This window comes from Nesoenas mayeri (genome assembly GCF_963082525.1).
Source record: "Nesoenas mayeri genome assembly, chromosome: 3".
Lineage (NCBI taxonomy): Eukaryota > Metazoa > Chordata > Aves > Columbiformes > Columbidae > Nesoenas > Nesoenas mayeri.
This window is the reverse complement of record NC_137544.1, coordinates 22,911,673-22,934,691: the sequence shown is the minus strand read 5'-3', so window position 1 is coordinate 22,934,691 and position 23,019 is coordinate 22,911,673.

The following is a 23,019-nucleotide window of genomic DNA, read 5'->3' as shown; positions in this document are numbered from 1 at the left end:
ATTTGTAACATTATGCAGCCAATTTTTCACTCTATATTATGTCCAAAATCTTGCCAAAGCCAATGAAGACAGCAGTGTAGTATGAATAGCACACCTTTGCTTTATTCAGAATGTTTGTGAGACAACAGATCCAACAATTTGTGAGATCCAACAAATAATTGAGATGGCTGAGTGGAGACTGAAAAGCCTGAGGTTCTCTGGCAGATTTCCACATGAAGATAGTGTTAAGACTTCATAAAAGAGCAATAGATGAAAAAGCTCAGCTGCTCAGTATTTTATTGAAAATGCATTCTGAGGAAATTTTTAATGTATAATTTCAGGTGAATTGATTTTTTTCTCCCCTGTTTCTCTGATTTATGATATATGGTTTCAGCTTAGCCCTTTTTATTTAATCAGGTTTTTCTATTATTCTCATTAACATTAATTCAATCTTCTTATCCGACTGTTACAATTTCTTTCAACATGTAAAATTAAGATTTTGCTACTGTTTTTCTAATTCTCATCTTTAAATAACTTTTATGCACATTCACATAGGAATATTCACATCCGTCACAAAAGCAACTAGATTTTATTTTTGTTGTGGTAGACTAAGTAAACTGAAACAAGATAGAGAGACTTACCTTGAGATGTAAATCAGAAAGTACCAGTAATAAATTAATGTAAGAGAAAATGGATAAATGCTGTACATATTCAGGAAATTGTGTGAAACAGTGTTTAAAAACTGTTACAATCTTAAAGCTTCATTTAAGATTGCCTTTTTGAAAATGAGTTCTTGACTGACAAATATTCAGGTAACTGAGGAACAACACTGTCTTTACATATTTTCATAAATATATACAGAAGCACTAAGGAAATATTTTTAAATGTGAATAGAATAGAATAGAATAGAATAGAATAGAATAGAATAGAATAGAATAGAATAGAATAGAATAGAATAGAATAGAATAGAATAGAATACTAGGCTATTTCAGTTGGAAGGGACATACAACAACCTCCTAGTCCAAGTGCCTGACCACTTCAGGTCTGACCAGAAATTAAAGCACATTTTTAAGATCATTGTCCATGTGCCCTTTAAACACTGACAGGCTTGGGGCACCAACCACCTCTCTAGGAAGCCTCCTCTACTGTTTGATCACCCTCTTGGTAAAGAAATGCTTCCTCATGTCCACCCTGAACCTCCCTTGGTGCAGCTTTGAACCATTCCCATGCATTCTGTCACTCAATACCAGGGAGAAGAGACCAGCACCTCTGTCTCCATTTCCCCCCCTCAGGAAGCTGCAGAGAGCAATGAGATCACCCCTCAGCCTCCTTTTCTTCAAATTAGACAAGCCAAAAGTCCTTGGATGCTCCTTCCATTTCTTTCACCAGCTTTGTTGCCTTCCTCTGGATGCATTCAAGGACCTTCACATCCTTCTTGAATCATGGAGCCCAGAACTGCACACAGTGCTCAAGTTGAGGCTGCACCAATGCTGAACACAGTGGGATAATCACTTTTTTTTTGACCAGCTGGTTACAGCAAGTTTGATGCACCCCAGGATGTGGTTTGCCCTCTCAGCTGCCAGAGCAGACTTCTGACTCATATTGATCTGCTGTTGGCCAGACCTCCAGAAATTTAAAGGCCTGTCAGTCTGACATTAGTGCCAGGGAAGGGCGTGGAACAGATCATCTTGAGTGCCATCATGCAGTGCATGTAAGACAATCAAGAGATCAGGCCAAATCAGCATGGGTTTATGAAAGCCAGGTCCTGCTTGACTGACCTGATCTCCATCTATGAAAAATTGACCCAACTAGTAGGTGAGAGAAAGGCTGTGGATGTTGTATATTTAGACTTCAGTAAAGCCTATGATACAGTTTCCCACAGCATTCTCTTGGAGAAATTGGCTGCTAATGGCTTGGACGGGCATATTCTTCGCTCAGTAAAGACCTGGCTGGATGACCAGGCCCAAAGAGTCGTGGTGAATGGAGTCAAATTCAGTAGGCTGCTGGTCATGAGTGGTGTTCCCCAAGGCTCAGCACTGGGGCCAGTTTCCTTTAATATCTTTATCAATGATCTGGACAAGGAGACCAAGTGCACCCTCAGTAAGTTTGCAGATGACACCAAGTTTGGTGGAGTGTTGATCTGCTGGAGTGTAGGAAGGCTCTACAGAAAGATCTGGACATGCTGGGTCACTGGGCTGAGGCCAACGGTATGAGATTCAACAAGGCCAAGTGCTGGGTCCTGCACTTGGGTCATAACAACCCCAGACAGTGCTACAGGCTTGGGGAAAGGTGGCTGGAAAGCTGCCTGGCAGAAAAGGACCTAAGAGTGTTGGGTGACAGCCGTTTGAACGTGAGCTAGCAGTGTGCCCAGGTGACAAGAAGGCCAACAGCATCTCAGCATGCATCAATAATAGTGTGGCCAACAGGACTAGAGAAGAGATTGTCCCATTGTACTCGACACTGGTAAGTCTGCACTTCAATTACTGTGTTTAATTCTGGGCCCCTCACTACAAGAATAACATTAAGGTGCTGGATAGAGTTCAGAGGAGAACAACGAACCTGGTGAGGGGCCTGGAGCACAGGTCTTACTAGGACCAGCTGATGGAACTTGGGCTGCTTAACTGGAGAAAAGGAAGCTGCGGGGAGACCTTGTCACTCTCTACAACTATTTGACAGGAGACTGTAGCATGGAGGATGTTGGTTTCTTCTCCCAAGTAGCAAGTGATAGGATGGCCTGAAGTTGCACCAGGGGAGCTTTAAATTGAATATTAGGAAAAATTTCTTCAGAGAGAGGTTTTATAAAGCACTGGAACAAGCTGTCCAGGGAAGTGGTGGAGTCACCATTGCTGAAGGTGTTTAAAAGACATGTAGATGAGGCTCTTAGGGACATGGTTTAGTGCTAGATTTAGTTTATGGTTGAACTCAATGAACTTAAGGGTCTCTTCCAACCAAAATAATTCTATGATTCTATCATCTCACAGATTAACAACATCCACTGCATTTCCTTCATCCACTTGGTGGATGACCTTATCACAGAAGGATTAGTTAAACAGGATTTTCCTTTTGTGAACCCACATTGACTCTGCCTGATGATTGAATTGTTCTTTAAGTGCCTTTCAATAGCACTTCTGAAAGCCAATGTAAATTGCAAGGAAAATTAGCTGCAAGGAAAAATACAGACAGAAAAATGTGAATAGAAATAGGTAACACATGAAGAAGAAAGCCAGGATTGCATAACTCAGGAGTTCAATTCATCTAAACATTCATCCTGGTTCACTGTGAAACTATAGTAACAATTAAAAGTACAAAGCAAATGGAGTAAAGGTAAATAAATAATAGTAACGTATTAAAATAATAATGTTGAAAATCAGAAGAATACATTACCTCTAACTATAATATATATCCGCTATTTTGCCAGTAGTACTGTGTGTGAGTCAGCACGAGCAGGACACAGGAACAACCACAAAATAATAGATGAAATGTGAAGAATAAGTTTATTTTAATTACCTTGCCAGCCAATGGATACCTGAAGCAGCACCTGGGAAGGGACACACAGGCAGAGATTTTGGAGCTCGGACCATGCTAGAGGATCACTGTTTTTACCTGTATTTCAAGGATTCATGGAGGCATAGTTTTCCACTTTGCTTTGATCTTTCCTGCAGAACAGCAGGAACCTCAAGCGTGTTCGACAAAGTGCCTCTGAGCACCTATGCTACCTGAACACAGAGGCTCTACTCGTAGAGCACGCAAGACTAAGCAACAGTTAACATGTATATGTGTTTGTCTACACCCCAGCTCCGTGTCACTTGAGCATATTAACAATCCTCCTCAACAATCTTCTGTTATATTCCCACATTCAATCCCCTTGCTCAAGAGGTCACTTCTGCTGGGACTGGCCAAGCCAAAGGTGTCCATTTGGGCTTGTAGGGTGTAGCAGAGAGTAATTTACAAACGTACATGATGAACACATACAGAGAAACACATAAACATACATCTACAATAATGCTTTGAATCAGGTGTCCCATTCATCCTGTCAGGGAATTAAAACAACTTATCCATCCAGGCACCATCAGTAGACCGTTTCATTTGGTGCACTAAGTACTGAAGATGTTGAATGTTATAATCTACACTGGCTGATTCATCAGTTATGTTGAAGCAACACGTGCCTTCAAAATCAAAGCAGCATTTATAGTGTGAAAGGAGAAAGTAGTCCACTGTCAATCAATTTTGTAATGCTCATTGGCATACAGCCACTACCTACTCAGAAAAAATAGCAATGGGAAACATTAATATCAAAATTGCTCAGCATAGTAATGATTCTGTAATATAGTGCTGGGGTTAGTACATAAATGAAACACATTGTCAAAAGGTCTGCAGCTGTTAATCTTCTCTTAATATAAAAGGAATATGAGTTAGTTACAGTAGAGGCTAACCAAATCTAAGCATTTACATGTTAATCTTGCGGAAATGTATCCAGGTCATATGCTTGTAGTACAAGATTATAAATCACAACAAGCTAACTCGTGATATAGGAGGAAAACAGGAGTGTCATTGCCTTCCAGTAATACCTGTGCATTGTACCAGCTCCTTCAGCTAATACTACTCTGGGCTTGATAACCTAATGTGGGGTAATTGCTATGGCTTGCACTTTTTCAGATTGAACTTCTACTCGATGTTGGGTTTGTGACACCAATAACACTGTTCCAATGCTGTCTTTTCTAAATAAGACACAGGTATTCATTGAAGATACCTGAAATACAAGAACTTGAGAATCTGATGTCAACAAAGAATATAAAATAAGAAGAGAATTTGGGGTACAAAACCACACAGCATTCTCAGCAGTTATTATATGAACCCTCACATCTAGACTAATACGTCACAGACCCACCACACAATCCAGTGGTATAAACAATTCAATTTCACTTATAATTAATATTTTGGGAGATATACCATCTGGAAGAATTGTAGTTCTCACCATGTTGTGTACTGCAGGTGTTGTACTTCCATCAATAAATCAGGCATCTTTTTCGTGCTCTTCTGTTAACTCGTCATAAGGGGAAGCCTCCTCCACAGAAGACAAAGGAATATCTCCAATGAGAAGATTTTCCCCTAGTGTGGGCATATCATTTAATTCCTAGATTTTTTTTTTTTAATTGTTTGCAATCCTCTTTACCAGTCTTCCATTATATTCCCACATAGTAGCATGCTATTTCTACTCTTTACCATGTCTTCCTAAAACAGGAAGAATATAAACAAAGAAATCCATGCACACAATGGTATGATCTCAGAGGTATAAGACTGTTTAGCACAACCGTAGAAAAAATGTATTGTTCCTTTTATCCATTTTAAAGATTACATAATTACATACCTTCCCTTCTCAAGTCATAGAATCTACCCATCCACAGTCCCACAAGTAAATGAGGCACATATCAGGTGGGTTTTCTGCACTTCTCCATTGTATAGGCTGATGGAGGAACTGATCACCTGTGTATGGTGACATGATCAAAGCCAGAAGTCAATATTCTGATTTTGCTTAAAAAAACAACAAAAACCCCACATCTCAGTAATTGCCAATCACTCACTATCATGGAGGCACCCCAAAACAATTCCAATTAAAGGTAAGTTTAAACCAATTTTAATTCACAACCAAAACCAAAACCAAATAACAGAAACCAATGCAAGCCAGGGGATGAGGTGAGGTGATCCAAAATCAATCAGCGCTCTGAGAACATTTAAACCAGTTGGGAATATTATTACTATATGACCACACAAGAATGATGATCCACATTGTGCACACGCTCACTCAGTAGAAGCCTCTCTCATTCAAGGGCACCCAGAAAAATTACTCATCTGCCTGGAGTGGGGCAGGGGCTCAATCAACAATGTAACTGGGAGAAATAATCACTTGCCAAGGAAGAGGTGAGGGCTCTAAGTCCTGGGAAGTCTCCATAGATGCCGTCCCACTCTAAGGGGACGTCTCCAGTCACAGCCCCACTGCTCTGAGAAGACCACTCAAAGGGGATCTTCAGCAGGGTTCCCATTTTAAAGCCAGGTTGAATCTGGTTGTCATCCTAACAGCATGGTCCAGAAGCTTCTCTGAGCCTTGGGCACCTCATTTGCTGGGGACCCTGTCTATTGACTGGCTGTCCTGCCTCTCCTGCTCCCTCAGCCAGAGGGAGGTGAACATAACATTTGACATTGATCAAGGTGCATACATGAGGACAGCTACAGTGAGCACAAAATGTGCTAAAAAGCTATCAACTGTCATATTGAAAGCTCTGGACTTCATTGGGTATGTGCAACTGTCACACTCAGTCAATGATAATGCTAAAAAGATTCACTAACAGTCATTTTTTAACTAGCTGTCTCAAAATAATTGAGTGACAATATCTCTAAGAGACCTCTGGCCCACTTGTGTTACCAGAAGACAGAAAGCTATTGTGTCAGTATTCAGAAAAATAAAGGAGGGTGACCTACTAGGTAGAAGTTGACTGGTTTGACTTAAATCCTTAGGGAGATAAAGGAAATTTCGTGGAGGATTAAATTACTAATTAATTGAAAGAAGAGTTTAATTTGAATAGATTTTTTAATGGATCTTGCCAAACAGAGCTGATTTTATTATACAACAAGATCATCTAGCACAGTTGCTGAGTCTGTGAAAGGCATATGTAGCAAGTTGGAGTACTGAGGTGATTTCTCTTCACACAGCTCTGGTGAAACTGATACTGCAATGAAAATACAAAAATACTGCATGCAGTTCTATTTTTCATTTTTTACAGTTTTTCAAATATCAGACAAGTTTTAGAAAACCTTGAAGCCACAGCATCACTATAACACTTTAAGGGATGAAACAAAATGCCACTCATAAGTATACTTGTGATGCTTACAATATGTTTAGATATATCTGAGTTCAGATGATCTAAGCAAATATAGTTCAAATTTCCATGCTGCATGATTGCATGATGGCTGAACAGAGTCACAGGAATAAATCGATAAATAGTCAAGTGATGATGCTAGGTAGAGTATGATGGTTCCATTGCCATGTGGCTTATAATACCTGTTTTAGCTAGCTCAAAAATATCTTGGATATGGCTGAGAGGTAATGAGCTTGGTATAGGCTGATATCACTGGTATTAGAACTAATAAAATTGATGCTTCCTAAAAGCATAAAGGAACAGTCTGTAGTGATACCTGTGGTGATACCTGCAAGTGGTTCCATGCACGATGAGTTAGGTTAAGAAGTAAAAAACCTATTGTTTTCCAACAAAGAAAGCAGATACATTGTTTCAGATGGTTGCAGGTAATCCAATACTATCATCCTTGCAACATTGTGCTACACAAACATGATGAGACAACAGTCTAGTTACAAGGTATTAGAACAGGTGCAAAGGTATAGTCAAGTCACAATGTCACTTCAAACTAGCTATGTCTAAAGGACTAAGTATAATGCTAACAAAATCAGAAATGTATGCAGTAATAAGGAAAGGATAAAATATTGCCATATCACCAGGGATAAAATTCCAGTGTACAGAATTATTTTTGAATGAGCAAACATGAAATTAATATTCAGTATTCTATAATTTATAATGTGCTGATGTAGAACTAAAAATCTGCTCAGAAAACTTATTAATACAAATGTTTTAGCATCTTCTACCTATTATGCTACCTGATTATTAATATATATAGATTTTTTTTTTTTTTTTTGAGCCGTATGCATTGAAGGAAGCAAACATGACATCTCAACCTTTTCATATACGTTTGAAAATAACAATGATTTTGTGGAAACAGAAGAAAGAAAATATTTATAAAACTTGTATGTTAATTATAGTCAAAAGACATTCATAACAGCATAGGAAAATGGAGGTCAGCCAATCTGCAGGATCAGGAAGAGTTAATCAGGTAACCTCTGTAATATTGATATGTTTGTCCTTTATATGAAATCAAACAGCTTAATACTTTTTTCTTTCTTTTTTTTTTTTTTTTTTTTTTTTTTTTACTATTATAGACACTTGAAGATCTTTATCCTGATTTTTAGGTGTGCAAGAACTCTCTCTGTGAAAAGACAGTTGTCTGGCTATGTAAATGATTGTATGCCTTCCTGCTTTTAAGTAATCTAGGTTCTTAACTCTTCTAGAATGCTGCAAGATAAGGTGCTTTCCTCTAGAGTGTTGTGTTCAGGTGCTCAGCTATACCAGACAGATGAGATGTTCTGAGACATTCTCTCCATGCAGAGCAGGCACAAAGGAAACATCTCAAAAAGGTGTGCTAAACAAAGTCCTTCACACCTGTTTTCAAAAGTCAGCTTGCATTTCTTCATTACTGTTTATACTAGCTGGAACACAAGGTGCCTGGGGAACCAGGGGGAAACATGGAGCTCTTGTTCCTTCAATAAGCAGAGTACTCGCGTAATATGGAGTCTGTGGAGCCTTACTATGTGCAGAAGTCAACAGTTTAGCTGCAATACTTGAGCAAACTCAGCATATATCATTCTGTTAGCTGATGATGGGATCCTTGTTTTGCAATATAGACTTGATTAAAGTTCATACCCTTTGAGCATGTATTCAGACCAGGTCAGAATCCTAACCTCTGTCACCAGAAAAAAATCAAGTATACATAATGCTTCTATCACTGTGAGCAGCTGGAAGAGATAAGCCACAGGCAAGGCCAAGTATGTTACAGTCCAGCCCACAACAATTTTATCCCAAGACAGGTTCTTCTTAAGCCTGTTGTAGACAACCTGAACTACAACCAAGGTCGAAGCACATCACGAGCAGAAAACACATAGATAATGGGATATGATGAACATTCCTTATTCTTGGCCTCCCTTATGTCAGAGTCGTACCATGATATAGTACCACCCAGATCTTCCTAACCATCAATTGACATGTCTTGCTCCATCATGGGGAAAAAAAAATATTACAAGATAAAATAAACAAAATCCCAACAACTAACTGTCAATTTTCTTGTCAAAATATAAGCTATTACTTTCACCTGAGATATATTGTTTGAGTTACAGAGCCAATCTAGCCCTTAAGTACACACTGATTACAGAATGTAGAACAAATGAAGAATGTAGACCAATAATGAATGAATGAAGATTAATAATGAGAAGGAAGCAGAGATAAAGGAAAACAAAAAGAGCAGAAAGAATTATGTTCTGAATTTAGGTTATGAACTTTATTATGAAGACAATAACTTACATTTTTCCCAAGAGTAAGTTCATTTAAATTTGACATTCAGAATTTCACGATAGCATGTGGTGACAATTCAGACCTTACTACTTCGGAGTAAAAAGAATGAACACAGATCTCACAGACATACTGTTTAGCTGGACAGCAACACAGAGAAAACAGAAGGCAAAATAACTATATTTTTAAATTACATTTTATAGATGACAGCAATCAATACCATGTTCATCATCATATACAATGAAGAACCATTCAGTGTCTTCCTCTGCCCATCACCTTTTGTTTAAATCAGCAAATTATTTTCTGCATGGAAAATAATTTAATCCAAACAAGAATAATACTTTCAATTTCCATAGCAAGAGGCATAGATTATATAATAGTCAAAATTCAGCTAAGAAGCCTTCCAAAAAACTGTAAATAATTTTTAAATGCTTCTTGATATATGTCATTTTAAATTCTGTCAGGACTGTGAATCTATTTGATTACATTAACTATTTTAAATACTAAAGATAAGCTGAAAATAATGAATCAACAGAAAAAAATCTCAGTGATTTCAAAGAAAGAAAAAATCAAAAGAAATGTAATCATCTCCTTAATTTCCTGCCAGTTCATAATTTCACACATATAATAACACCAAGAAAGAACTGCAGAGGATGCCAGTTGCAGTGGATGGAAATTTTTGCTGTATGCAATACAGGGCATCCTGGATTGTTATAAAAATTTCTTTCTAAATAAAAATCTATGTGCAAAAAGATAGATCATGAACTGAATACATTGGCATTTCCAAACAGAACAATAAGCACGTGACAATGGTTATTATGTCAGGCCAGGACAGAGGCCACCTCTGTCATTTACTTTGTAAAATAGGACTTCTAAAACCTTCCTTTTTCAAACATTGTAATATTGAATATGTGTGATGTGAAAGTGAGGCCAAAACTTTCAAAGGCCATGAATATATTGGAGAGCAAAATTTGTCAAATTTACATTACATTAGTTTGATATTACATACATCAAACTACAAGTCTGGTGCACTTACAGTTGAAATCCTGAATTAGGTCTTTGTATTGACAGTGATCAAACAGCAACAGCAGATCTTTATATCATTTTTTTTTAAATAGGAAGTGGTGACCTATAATATAAGAATAAAAAAGCTGTGGGATTTTTCGAGGGGCACCTGGAGACAGCAGTGAGAGACACATGATCTAATACGTCGGAGGAAGAATTTCTATGCTAACTTTGCCTGGGTATTTCCAAGATGCCCTGTTGCAAATCCTGATATTCTATATCAGTAGAAGAAGCAGGGAAACAGGCTTTCAAAACTGTATCATAAACATAGCAATTACTTTTCTATTTGAGACTTAATTCACAGTTTATACAAAACTAGCTAATGACTACTCTACTATTCCTAATGTGTCTCTACTTCAGGAAAGTAGCATCAACACTTCTATACAATATCAGTCTTTGTGGCAGCCAGAAGACGAAGCAGGAACACTCATAATTATCTGAAAATTAAATCAACCTTTATATTTATGAACAGTTTCTAGTGGGTTGTATGTATTCTTAAGAAAAGTAGAAAGTTATTTGGAAAAGCAGAGTGTTTATTCGTTAAATTGAGGTTCTCAGAAGTACTAAATTTATGTAAAGAAAAAGAGGGACAAAGCAAAGCAAAAATAATTTGCATTAAAAAGATAAAAAATAAATCAAATGTAAATAATCTTGTTTATTAGAATTAATCTAGATATCTTAGAAGGGAGGCAACAAACTGTCCAACTGGACAAAACAAACCAAACTAAAATACCAAACCAGACGCAACTCAACTAAACAAAACCAAAGAAGGATAATATTGAGATAAAAATATACTAAGAAAAAAACCAGCTGTTAAAATTAATTTATTGTTTTCTAAAATGTACCAGAAAATCAGAGAAGTGATGAATAAGTAAGAACTGGAAGTACTTTGTGTCAATGTAACAAAAGTTTTAAACAAAGGCAGAAAGAACAATCACTAAATCGCTGTTTTGAGTAAAGGAAAGGCAATACAAGAGACCAGAACTGTAGCAATAATATTTTCTGGACATATGCTTTTTTAATAGAGATGTAGATCATCAAGAACGTCAACATTAGTACACAAAATGGTCTGTTGACCATTCTTTAACTCTGAAGCCAGCCGAGAGAGCATGGTTTACATCTGTGTAACTGAACTCTCCTGCTGAGTAGGACAGCTGCATTAAGTGGTTCCTGGCCCAGCTAATCCCAGCTGAAATTGTCTCATGGACTACAGTAAGAATTTATAGAATATGTAGTTCTGTGTAGGTGCTTAGGTCCATGTCATGACCTTGATCATATTATAAAAAGAACCTCATTCACAAGTAATTGTGTCTAGTCATGCTAGCCCACAGAGCACAACTGACCTATTTTAATTCTCAAAGTTTTCCAACATGTGATAAAGGAAAATTTAGTTTTGCTATTATCTTGGAAGGTACTTGAGGTCCACATTATACCACTATTGAATTAGTGAAATTTCTAGTCTCTACAGTTTATGTTACACCTATTATCTCTATAATGGGCAAAGCTTAGAATGTAACCTCATGGACTTCAACATTGTTACACAGAAACTAAGGGAAATTAATCAGCAATGGAGTGCTTGTAGAGGAACAAGTGTGGTTTCTAGTGAGTTAGCAGAAAAAAAAATGTGCATTAAGTCAAAATATAGCAGCTTAGTATGTTAATATATGGCCGATCTGGTGTGATGGGACCCTGCTCAGAGCCATCAGAGGGGAGACTAGTTTGCCTCATCTACTTTCCTTAAATCTTTATGGTCAGAGTCAAAAAGCTTCTGATGTAGCAAAGACCTCTAGTAGTATGATAGCAGAGGCCTTAATACAGACACAAAACAGTACTGGAGGCCTTCAGACATATAAGCACAAGCTTAAAATTATCTGTTGCTGGTCTCTGTAGGAGTGTAACCTTGAGAGCAGAGTTGAACTAAATTTAGTGCACAACAAGGAGAATAAAGAGTGTGTGTCCAAAATACACAAAATATCCTGCGTGACATGAAAATAGACAGGATAACAAGAAGGCATAAAGACATAAAGACATTTAAAGATCATACTTGAATGGGATAGGGAAGAATTCCACTGCGTGGCTTGTCTGGATTAAGGATTCTCATTTTTACTTAAATGTCAATAGGTGCCCCATCACCTTTGCAATGTCCCCCATAGCCTTCCCTAGAGAAGGGAGCACTGCTTTTTTGTTTGTCATTCACGACATTTTGTTGATGCAACTTAGCCTCTGTATGTATGTATGCAATTCATTGTCTCTTCAGTAAGGTGTGGAAAAGTGAATTATACCAGTTGTATCAATTTTCACAGCTGACAAAATTGATTCTTTGTGTTGCTTACAGTACTTGACATAGTCCTACTAAACTAAAGAAAGATAGCAGCCATGTGAAAGACCTTTTTTTTTTGTCTAGAAAGACAGTTACGCCACAAATTATGAGGCATCTGACATTAGGTTTATAATTTAAACGCTTGGAATCAGCATTATTTGTGTTAGTGAAGAATAGGCTATGTTCATCTATGATGCCCTGTCTGCAGTGGTGGAATTCCCAGGCTGGGTAATTCTGGTTACACAGCTTTTTGCGTGGTAGGTTTGGTGGTAATAGTCAGGTCCTTATAGTCAGAAGTTTCAAAATGCATGCATTTTATCTTTATTTTATCTTTATCTTTAGATCTCTTAACATATATTTCCACTAGACAAATATCTGTTTCATATGGGAACTGAGGTTAGGTTAAATCAGTTTAGAACACTCCAAATAATGCAGCATAAACAGATGCAAATCTAAAAAATTGAATACAACAGTCATGCAAAACAGAGATTTAAACAAAACTTTTATTTCCTAGAGCATTTGCAAATGTCACATGTATGCTTGTTTCTGTAGTTTGCAGAGGGCTTTTAATTCCAATTAAAGTAGAAACAACTATAAACAACGTATTAAATCGTCACTTATAACATTATGGAACTTTTCAGAGGTCTTAAATCTGACTATTAAAATGCATATATCTGAGCATTTTCTTTTCTGATCTGCTGCCATTTAGTCCATGCAAGGCTATCACAATTTAGAAGTCTTTTAGCTACAAGCCATAATTCATGAAGGCATGTTTAGTATGACCAGGATTAGACACATACATGACCGAGTTGGGAACTGCCATAAAGAACAGCTCTTTGTAAATGTCCTTAGACCTTAAATGTCTGATGCCTCCCTCTCTGCCAAACTCCCTTTGTCACCTTAGTTCTTTTCAGAAGCAGATACGTTGAACTACGGCCTCCAAATCTCAGAATCAGCCCGAGTCCTCCTTCACCGGCTACAGTTGCCACCTGTGCCAGTCTAAATACAGTGTTAACGTTAAGGTAGCTTGTTTCTTTCAACATAATTGCTTTGGAAATGTTAGACTTCAGTAAGTGCTATAGACTGACAGATAGGTAGATAGATGATAGATAGATAGGTAGATAGAGAGAGAGAGATAGACAGACAGATAGACAGAGAGAAAGAGATAGATAAACAGAAAAACAAAGGCTTCTGGTCTCCATTTTCAGCATCCATCAGACTTTTAATCACACAATGGAGTATGAGTGACATTTCATAAATTGTTACCTCTGCTGTCTGCTTCATCTTACATAAAGATCTACCACACACAAAAGAGCATAGTAAATTTTAAATGAGAATTATTTATTCTTACCAGATAAGCTCCACAAACTCATCAGGCAACTTCTTTAATAAATACATATCTGAGATGTTTAATGCGTGATTTGCTTTCCTGTTTATAAATGTTATAACTGCTTTACATATTTTTCATGGAAAAGGTACTTTGTCTAGTATATAAGTGGAAGTGGAAACCTTATAGACTTAGTAGAAACCCATTCTGTGTTGATCTTAATGTAGGCCAAACAGAATGATGTGGAAAATTTTTTTGAAAGTGACGTCCAATTTTTTTTATTTATATAATTAACTTATTTAAAATAAAATACTGTCAAATTAGAGTGCCTTCTCTTGACAGTCTGCTAGAAACAATCAGTTAGACACTTGATACTTTGCCTATCTTGCCCAAATGAATAGTCACTCTGAAATGATTGTAGGAATTTAGAAGTTGATATCAGCAGAAATTAAGGCAGTTCATTATTGTTGAAATGAATGCTGCTTATTCAACCAGGTCTCAGAACACGGAAATAGAATGAAGCTAACTCCATCCCCTTGTCCACATCCATCCTTTTGTTTTTCTTTTTACCTCTAATGTGTGACAAGACACTGAGAAGTTAATAACCATTGCCCTGGAACCTCTCCAACAAATCAATGTAATAGACATGCTGTTTTACTTTCTCTACTTCAAGTATTCATTCACTAAGCATTACTCAATCTATATTTCACTAGCGCATTATGATATCTAATATATCATTTACAAGAATGCAAAATTTATATCACATCTAGATTGCATAAAAACATGATTATTATTTTTATTTATATGTGGCTGATAGAATAATTATAAAATCAATATCATACTTAGCAAATTTCTAACTTAGCAAATTGTTTTTCCTCCAATCACAAATGAAGTCATTTCCAGTCTGATTGTTTTTTTGTGGGTTTTTTTTTTTTTAGTATGAACATACACAACATTAATTAACTTCTCTTAAGTTCCTCCAAAACCAGACTTTACAGATTTTTTTTTCTGCTTCTGTTTCTATAGAGGGAATATCCATAATGTGTTTAATAGTGGGTGTGATCCGTATGATCTGGAATGCATATCTGAATCTAGGATAAATTTAAACCCATAAATGTTCCTATGAGCTTCTCTATTATTTACGACTGGCATTGGGAAAAGATGACCACAGTGACAACAAATCGTTTGTAACAGACCAGCTGGGGAACGCTGCTTCGGTTCTTTATGTACTCATTAAAACTCTGCCTTTGTACCTTCATAACTGGTCAGAATTTTCTGAATTCCACAATGTCACCGTTTATTGCCGGACAGCAATAGTGTTCTCTGTTAATCCCGTCCTCCTCACTAGGGAAAGGCAAAAGGAGGAAAAGGAAGAGAGACTTAGAAGCTGGAAAGTTTTAACAGCTTTACTAATAATAGTAATAATAAAAGGAATAATGCAATATGTACAAAACCAATATTGAATCTTTGGAGCAGCTGCAGTGCCTGCAGCAACTTGCCTCTGTGAGGGCTGGCACTGTGCCAGCAGCTGCAGGTCAGACTCCAGGAAATCCTGGACTGGCCTCCGCAGTAGACACGACTTGGATTTAGGAATGCACAGTCTGAAACAAAAGTCAAGATTTCAGGCAGGATAGCAGGTGGAGTCCTCTTTACATGCTGACCATCCATGAAGAGAGGTATACCCCTGTGATCACCCAGCTTTATATTGAGTATGATATGTATAGAATGGAACACCTCACTGGTCAATTAGTGTCACCTGTTCTGTCTACCCCTTCCAAAAAGTATGACCCTTTTATGACCCCTCACTTTTGGAACGTAAGTTCTATGAGCAACCTTCACTACTATATCAATAAAATATAAACATGGGCCTTTTCTCATGCCATTCCTACCATTAGCTCAGTAAAATTTTAAACAGCAGGTATCATCTGCGGTGATTAGAAACGACGCATACCAGGACACAGACAGATTCATGCAGAGGCAGAGATCTTGTTTAAGAAGGAGCGCAGAGCCTGGCCAAGCAGAGAGCTGACCTAGGCCTAGGCTGCTTTCTTTATTCACCATTGACAGTTTATAGGATTTTCTGGTACAGGCCTGAACTAAGATGTTTACAGAAAGGTGCTTTTCCACTAATTGTTATTAAGAACACACTAAACTCATGTGATGTTTGTCTCACTTTTTTTCCACTCATTCACAGACCAGGCCCAAGGACATTCACACATCCCATGCACTTGGGGGCGGTTATCCGGCCCGAGATACCATCCTCACAAGTCTGGGCTCTAACTTTTTACAATTACGAGAAACGTACTTCAAAGTAATCTGTCCAAGGCCCTTTATATATTATTATGTTAGTATTATGTCTTCGACCGTCCAAATGGTCATGTTAGTATTGATCTTTCTTTATGATCCAGGTGGCTGTAACCACACATCTTGCTTTCCCATATTTTACTTTCCAACAGTCATAAGCTCTGGAGAGGACACTGTCTGAAAAACATGCAGCCATTACACTTTGCACTACATTAGTTTACATCACACTTGTTTAGAATAACTTAGCTGAAAGAAAAATTCACTTAAAGAGAATCAGTCCCGTTTCAACCAAAACTAGGACCCATAAGCTGTGAGAATGCTCCACTTAGATAGGCAGTATGCAGGAGGTGGCAACAGGGGCAGGAAACAAGCAGGAGTTTAGAAATGCCACCCAAGCATGTAGGGCTGGTGTTAGGAAAACCAAAACTCGAGCTGTTACTTCCAAAGCACATCAAGGACAATTAAAAGGTTCTTCTGCTACATTATTAAGAAAAGACTAAAATGTGGGACCGTTGCAAAATGGAGCAGGTGATTCAGGGACAGCAGACCAAGACAAGGCTCAGATACTCTACTGCATTTGATTCAATCTTTAGTTACAAAGTGTCTGAGGTTGGAGCCTCCTTTGAACCTACGTGACTCTGTAATTTTACAGGTTTCTGATATTTTATCCGTCTTTTGCCTCTACTTCAGCTTAAAATAAATACTGGTACATCTATTCATATTTTCAGTAGCTTACCTAAGAAGCTGTGGCACTGTCTTTTGATAGCTGAAATGGTAGCTGAAATACAAGGGGCTATGGTTCTTCATGGTCTGTACTCCAAATAGTAGGATTCTATGCTGAGATCTGGACTCAGAAGAACATGAGATGTTCTGAAAGAGGAAAATGCCTTTTTTTCTCATTTGGCTTGTAAGTGCTCCTGTCTACTCAGAAGTTTCCTGTTCCTCTCCCTTTTGCAGTAAACATCCATGTACACCAAGCATTAAAATGAAGAATTCATACGTAAGTCATGTGAATTAAGTTTTTGCATAACAACTGGACTGTAATAACTCTATTTGTGTGTGCTTTCTTAGCCATAGTATTTCCCAGTCACATAGAAATATAGTTTCAAACATCATTTTTAAACTTTGATTTGTTCCTTCATCTTGAAAATTACCAGATATATTTGAATAATTCAATCCTCTGGTACTGTGCTTTTATTCTAGTTAGATTTATATCAGTATATTTTCTCATAAACCCCACATTCTATTCTCTTAGCTTCTGCTATGTAAAGATAAATTAACCTGATTTTTCTGGGTACCACTGCAGTCGATGATGTCAGTGTGAGCAGTCAGTGCCCATTCTATTTGCAAATGTGTCAAGTTCAGTTTTCTCTTTTTGTTTTCTCTATTTTTCTTCCTTTACCATAAATGTAAATGTTTAATTTATGTTGGTTTTGTCTTGTTGTGCTTTTTTATTTTTTGTTTTGTTTTTTAATAAAAAGTTTGCAGCCTTGGATTTAGGCATTCCCCTTTCATATTTCCTGTTCAACTGGAAAGTTCAGCTGCAAAATGACAGTAATTGCTTGTTTCCTTTCCAAGTAACATCTAAGATTCACTATGTTCAGCTTTCTTTAGAATAGCTGCACTTAGTCAAGTCATTGCTGTGCAAATAATGCAATTCCTTATCATCATCATGTCATTTGCAGTGTGAGAGAGATGATTAGATGATGAGACAAAATGAGAAAATACTACTTCCTGTCAAAAAAGAAAATTGTAAACATTTTTTTCAGGTTGGGGAGTTGCTGAATATGTATTCCAGCTGAAAAATAAATATGTAAGGGGGATACATGGTACTGTTCTTGGCTTGAACATACACACTAGGAACTTGTTAGTTGTCTAATCCTACTTTTGCTAACAAGTCCCTAAACTCTCGGTGGCTGGAGTGTGACTTACTGAGATCAGCTGTTTACACTACCCAATACTATTTGAGAATAAACCTCTAGAGCTGGAGACAGGGATTTCAGCCAGACAAAACATTTTGTTTTACAGGTACTTGATAAATTTGATAAATGAACAGCTGTACATTCCCCTCGAGCTACTATATTTAGACAAGTGGAACAGATGGTATGGCTCTGCTTCTCTTGCTCAGAAATGTAGATACTGATGAAGGCAGTGCCAATATTGCATGTGCAATTATGAGTCAGCTGTAAAGCAGGCAGAAGATACAACCTTTTGTGACCTCTCGTTCCTGGCACAGAATGAAGACGTAAACCAAATAACATCATTAAGGTCAAGACTACTGATATTCTTGCCAGTAAATATTACTATACAATAAAGTTATGTGGCACTCCTGAATGACTGAAATCGCACAACCAGCGCCTTTGCTGTGACATGGAGTTCATTTTCTCTCCCATACAAAACTTTTACTATCCTTATTGCTCCTGCAGTTTACAGATATTCTGGAACAGTGTTGGCTCTCCAGTAGTGTTCTACAATGTACCTGTTCCTAGGGTCAGGATTTATCCCTGCCATTTGAACTCAACAGGAGGCTGGTACAAAGTACATTTCTAATGTGTCAGGCAGTGATTGTCAAGAGCAGTCCTTGGTGCTGAGAGTAAATTATGTCACATAGTAGAACCCTGACACATTAGTTGCTCCATTCGGAGTACTGTCACTGACACTATTGTGACTCTCTTCCTGTAGGTTCAAGAGTTAATAGCCATTTAGCAAATATCTTGAGGAAGGTGGAGCTGGGTGGTCACGTGACAGTGGAACCCCAAATCTCATAAAAATCTGGCTGGTTTCAGTTTCAGATAAATAAAAAGAGTTGACCATTTAGGAGAAATGTTTGTGTCCTGGCAACTTTCTCTTGGGTATTCAAACCAAAGTTTTATGATGCCAGCATAAGTGGACCTTTCAAAATACCTTTAATTAGACTGCTCTGTAATGGGACTCAGGTACGGTTTCTTCTAACTTTAAGTAAAATAAAAAAGAATATTTTATCCCACAGAAGGAACATCATGATTTTTCAGATATTAAATGACAGTTTATAGTGATATATTTTTCTATAGGTTTTGTTAAGAAAAAATACAAAAGAAATACAGGTGTGAAAGTAGAGACAACACACTGAAATGTATACAGCAAATGAAACAAAGTCCTTATGATCTTTCTTGCTGTCACTTTCCTTAGCAGACATAATCATAATGATTCTCATCTTTAGAGTTGAAAAATATACTGCAGTGTCATTTCCATTTTCTATAAGTGTTTTCTGTTCTCATCAGTCCTTAGGGACAAATCTATATTGCAGAGTCCAAAGCTTGTTTGGGTCCTGAGAGCAATATATCTGTGTAAGTTCAGCCTAGCAAATTGAACAGTTGTCAGAAAATTTCCTTATTCATCGTTCTAAGTATACATAGTCCAAAATTCAGATTTTTGTCTGAAATGCCAACCATCTGAAAACCCAAAGCAAAATTTCTTAACAAACAGGCTGGGATAAGTGCTAGGATGAGTTTCAGTTTTGAAACAAGTCCCTAAATCAGCAACTGTAAGATGGTAGATCACAGCTTTCTAGATTTTGCTTTGTTCTGCTTGTAATGTGTATATATCTATGCATTCCTTAAGCACGAGCATAGTCTGTCACATTTAAAATAGCTGAACCTGAACAGTAGAGTTCAAATACATCTTTATGTCCTGCATGGAAGATAATAACTTGTGTTTTCATGGTGAAAATTGAAATAAGTTCTAATATTTATGAAAGGTTACTAAACTCTAAATTAATTAATATATTGAATTACCAGCATTTTCAGTATAAATCTTATGTAAATAAAAGACCTATATAGTGTTTTATCTCATGTCTGGCAGAATATTATTATACCTCTATTTCATATGTGTTCAACACAAGTGAATAAAAATGACCCATACTGCCTTTATAAACTTAAGTTTATTTCAGCTGTCAGGTAAGGGAGAGAGAGAGAGAAAGAGAGTGGGGAAAGAAAAAGTAAGGGAATGCTACAAATTGAATGTAGGCATTTTGTTTTGAAAAAAAAATGTAAGCAAAGAAATAGCAAAAAATGCAAAAAGAATCCCTGGGTGGCAGCTAAATCTGGTGTACTAATGAAATTCTTATCAACAGAATACCAACAAAACCACTTAAATTTCAATTACTACTAATGATTCTGTGATTCTGTGAAAACCACTTAAATTTCACCCATGGTTTATACACTACCCTAGCTGCCAAAGTTTGCAACACTAAATAATTTTTTCCATAAGAACAAGCCATGAAAAAACGAATTTTGATTCAAAATTAAAAGATAAGTGAAGGAAAGTTTATCTGTTACTCAAAACCTAGTATATTTTTCTTTTGCTTCAAGCCATACCCTGTTTTTCAACTTAAAGTCATGCTTTCACAAAGGTACAGAGAAAAACTGAGGTACTTCTAAATGTAGTTTGGATTTTACTTTTCTTTAGTATCTAGGGTTTGCATACTTTACATTTCAAAATCCTGTCCAGAACAGAACAAATTATTTGTAAAGTAAGTCATGAAATGGATTACTCAATAAATTCAGCCTCACTCCATGTAGAAAACACATGCATGGACTGCAGTTACCTGAAATTACCTTTGTTTAAAATAAATTGAATTTTTTTTCAATTATTTTCCTTTATTTCCTCATTCTGAGACTTGCCCTACATTCTACTGAAAATGCATGACAGTGGATATTTCAGATTTCCATGATGTTTATCAATCAGAATCAAGAATTTTCATATACTGCTTAATTATTTTCCCCATCTCCAATCCAATAACATAATCAAATTATACTTTTTAAGAAACCAGGGAGCAGAAATAAGAGACTGAAAAGAGCTAAGTAATAACCAGAACAACGTTGTTACTACCGATGTGAAGTTTAAGTTATATACAGAACACAGGAAGAGAGCACCGTATACTTTGGGTTTCTACTTGTGGATCTCAATGCATATTAATGTGATTCTCTGACACTGATGTACCGGAATGGCTTTGATGCAGGTATGTGATGTCTATCCTACCCTGAGTCTTTCACCCATGTGTCAATATAAAGGCCAAGTCATCATGTGCAACCATCTCGATATTTTAATTAAGTACATGATTGTCTCCCCCAAGCCCAAGAAAGGTCTCTCCCAACAAACAGGAAATTATGCAATAGGATCCGGAAACCTGTATGCAAGAGCAAGGAGTTACTAAATGAGCTCTAACTGAACTCATACTCAAAAAAGAAGTATACAAGATATTGAAGCAGAGGCAGGTGACCAATGAGGAGTAAAGGGATGCTGCCGGGTCTTGCAGGGATGAGGTTAATAGAACCAAGGTTCACCTGGGCTCAGATCTGGTGAGGGATGTGAAGGGCAACAAGAAAGGACTCTGTAAGCACATAAACAACAGAAGAAAGACTAGGGAAAATGTGGGTCTGCCACTGAATAGGGCAGGGGACCTTATGACAAATGACACGGAGAAGATCAAGATCCCAAATGTCTTGTTTGTCTCAGCATTCACCAGTAAGATCAGCATTCGGGAGTCCCAGGCCCCTTAAACAAGAAGTAAATTCAGGAGCAAGTGAGTCTTATATTCGGTGCAGAAGGACCAGGTTAAGGAGCACTTAAACTGGATGTACCTAATTCTGTGGGGCCTAACAGGTTGCACCCATGAGTACTGAGGGAGGTGGCTTATATCACTGAAATGTGACTGTCAATTATCTTTAAAAGGTCAATGTGATCAGGAGAAGTTTCTGATGACTGGAAGACAGAAAATGTCACTCCTATCTTCAAGAAGCATGAAAAGGAGGATCTCGGTAGCTGCAGGCTAGTCAGCCACATGTCAGTCCCTGGGAACTTGATGGAGCAATTATTCTTGGAGACTATTTCCAGACACATGAAGGATGAGAAAGTGATTAGAAGTAGCTGGCATGGATTTGTGGAAGGGAAATAATATTTTACCAACATTATAGCCTTCTACAATGAAGTAGTTATCTTGGTAGATGAGGGAAGAGCAGTGGATGTTATTTGCCTCAACTTAATAAGACTCTGGACACTGTGTCCTATAACAACTACATAGACAAGCTGGCAAAGTACAAATCAGATAGGTGCACAGTGAGGTTAATCAAAAACTGACTGAACTACCAGACCTGGAGGGTTGTGATCAGTGGCACAGAGTTCAGTTTGAGGCACGTTACTGGTTTTGATACTGGGGCAAATACTGTATAACATTTTCATTAACAACTTGGACTCTAGGAGAAAGTGCACCCTCAGCAACTCAAAGAATGATACAAAACTGTGAGTGGCTTATGCACCAGGTGGTTGCGCTGCCATTGAGAGGGACCTCAACAGACTGGGGAACTGAAACAAGAAGAACGTCATGAAGCTCAGCAAGAGAAAATGTGAAGCCCTACATTTGAAGAACAATAGCCCCAGGCATCAGTACACACGGGACCAACTGGCTAGAAAGTAATTCTGCAGAGAACCCTGAGGGTCCTGGTGGACATCAACCAGAATATCAGCCAGCCATGCACCTTGGTAGCAAAGAAGGCCAGAAGCATCCTGGCAAGTGCATCAGTGCAAGAAAGACATGGACATACTGCAACAAGTGTAACAGAGAGCGAAAAAGATGATTAAGGGATTGAAGCACCAGTTATGTAAGGACAGACTGAGAGACCTAGGGCTGTTCAGCCAGTATGATATATAAGTCAAGGGGCAGTACCTTATTAATGGGTGGTTAAACAATGCAACAGGTTGCCCTGAGAGATTGTCTAGTCTCCATCTCTTGGAAATATTCAAAACCTGACTAGACACAGTCCTGGTCAACCTCCCATAGGTTACCCTGCTTGAGCAGG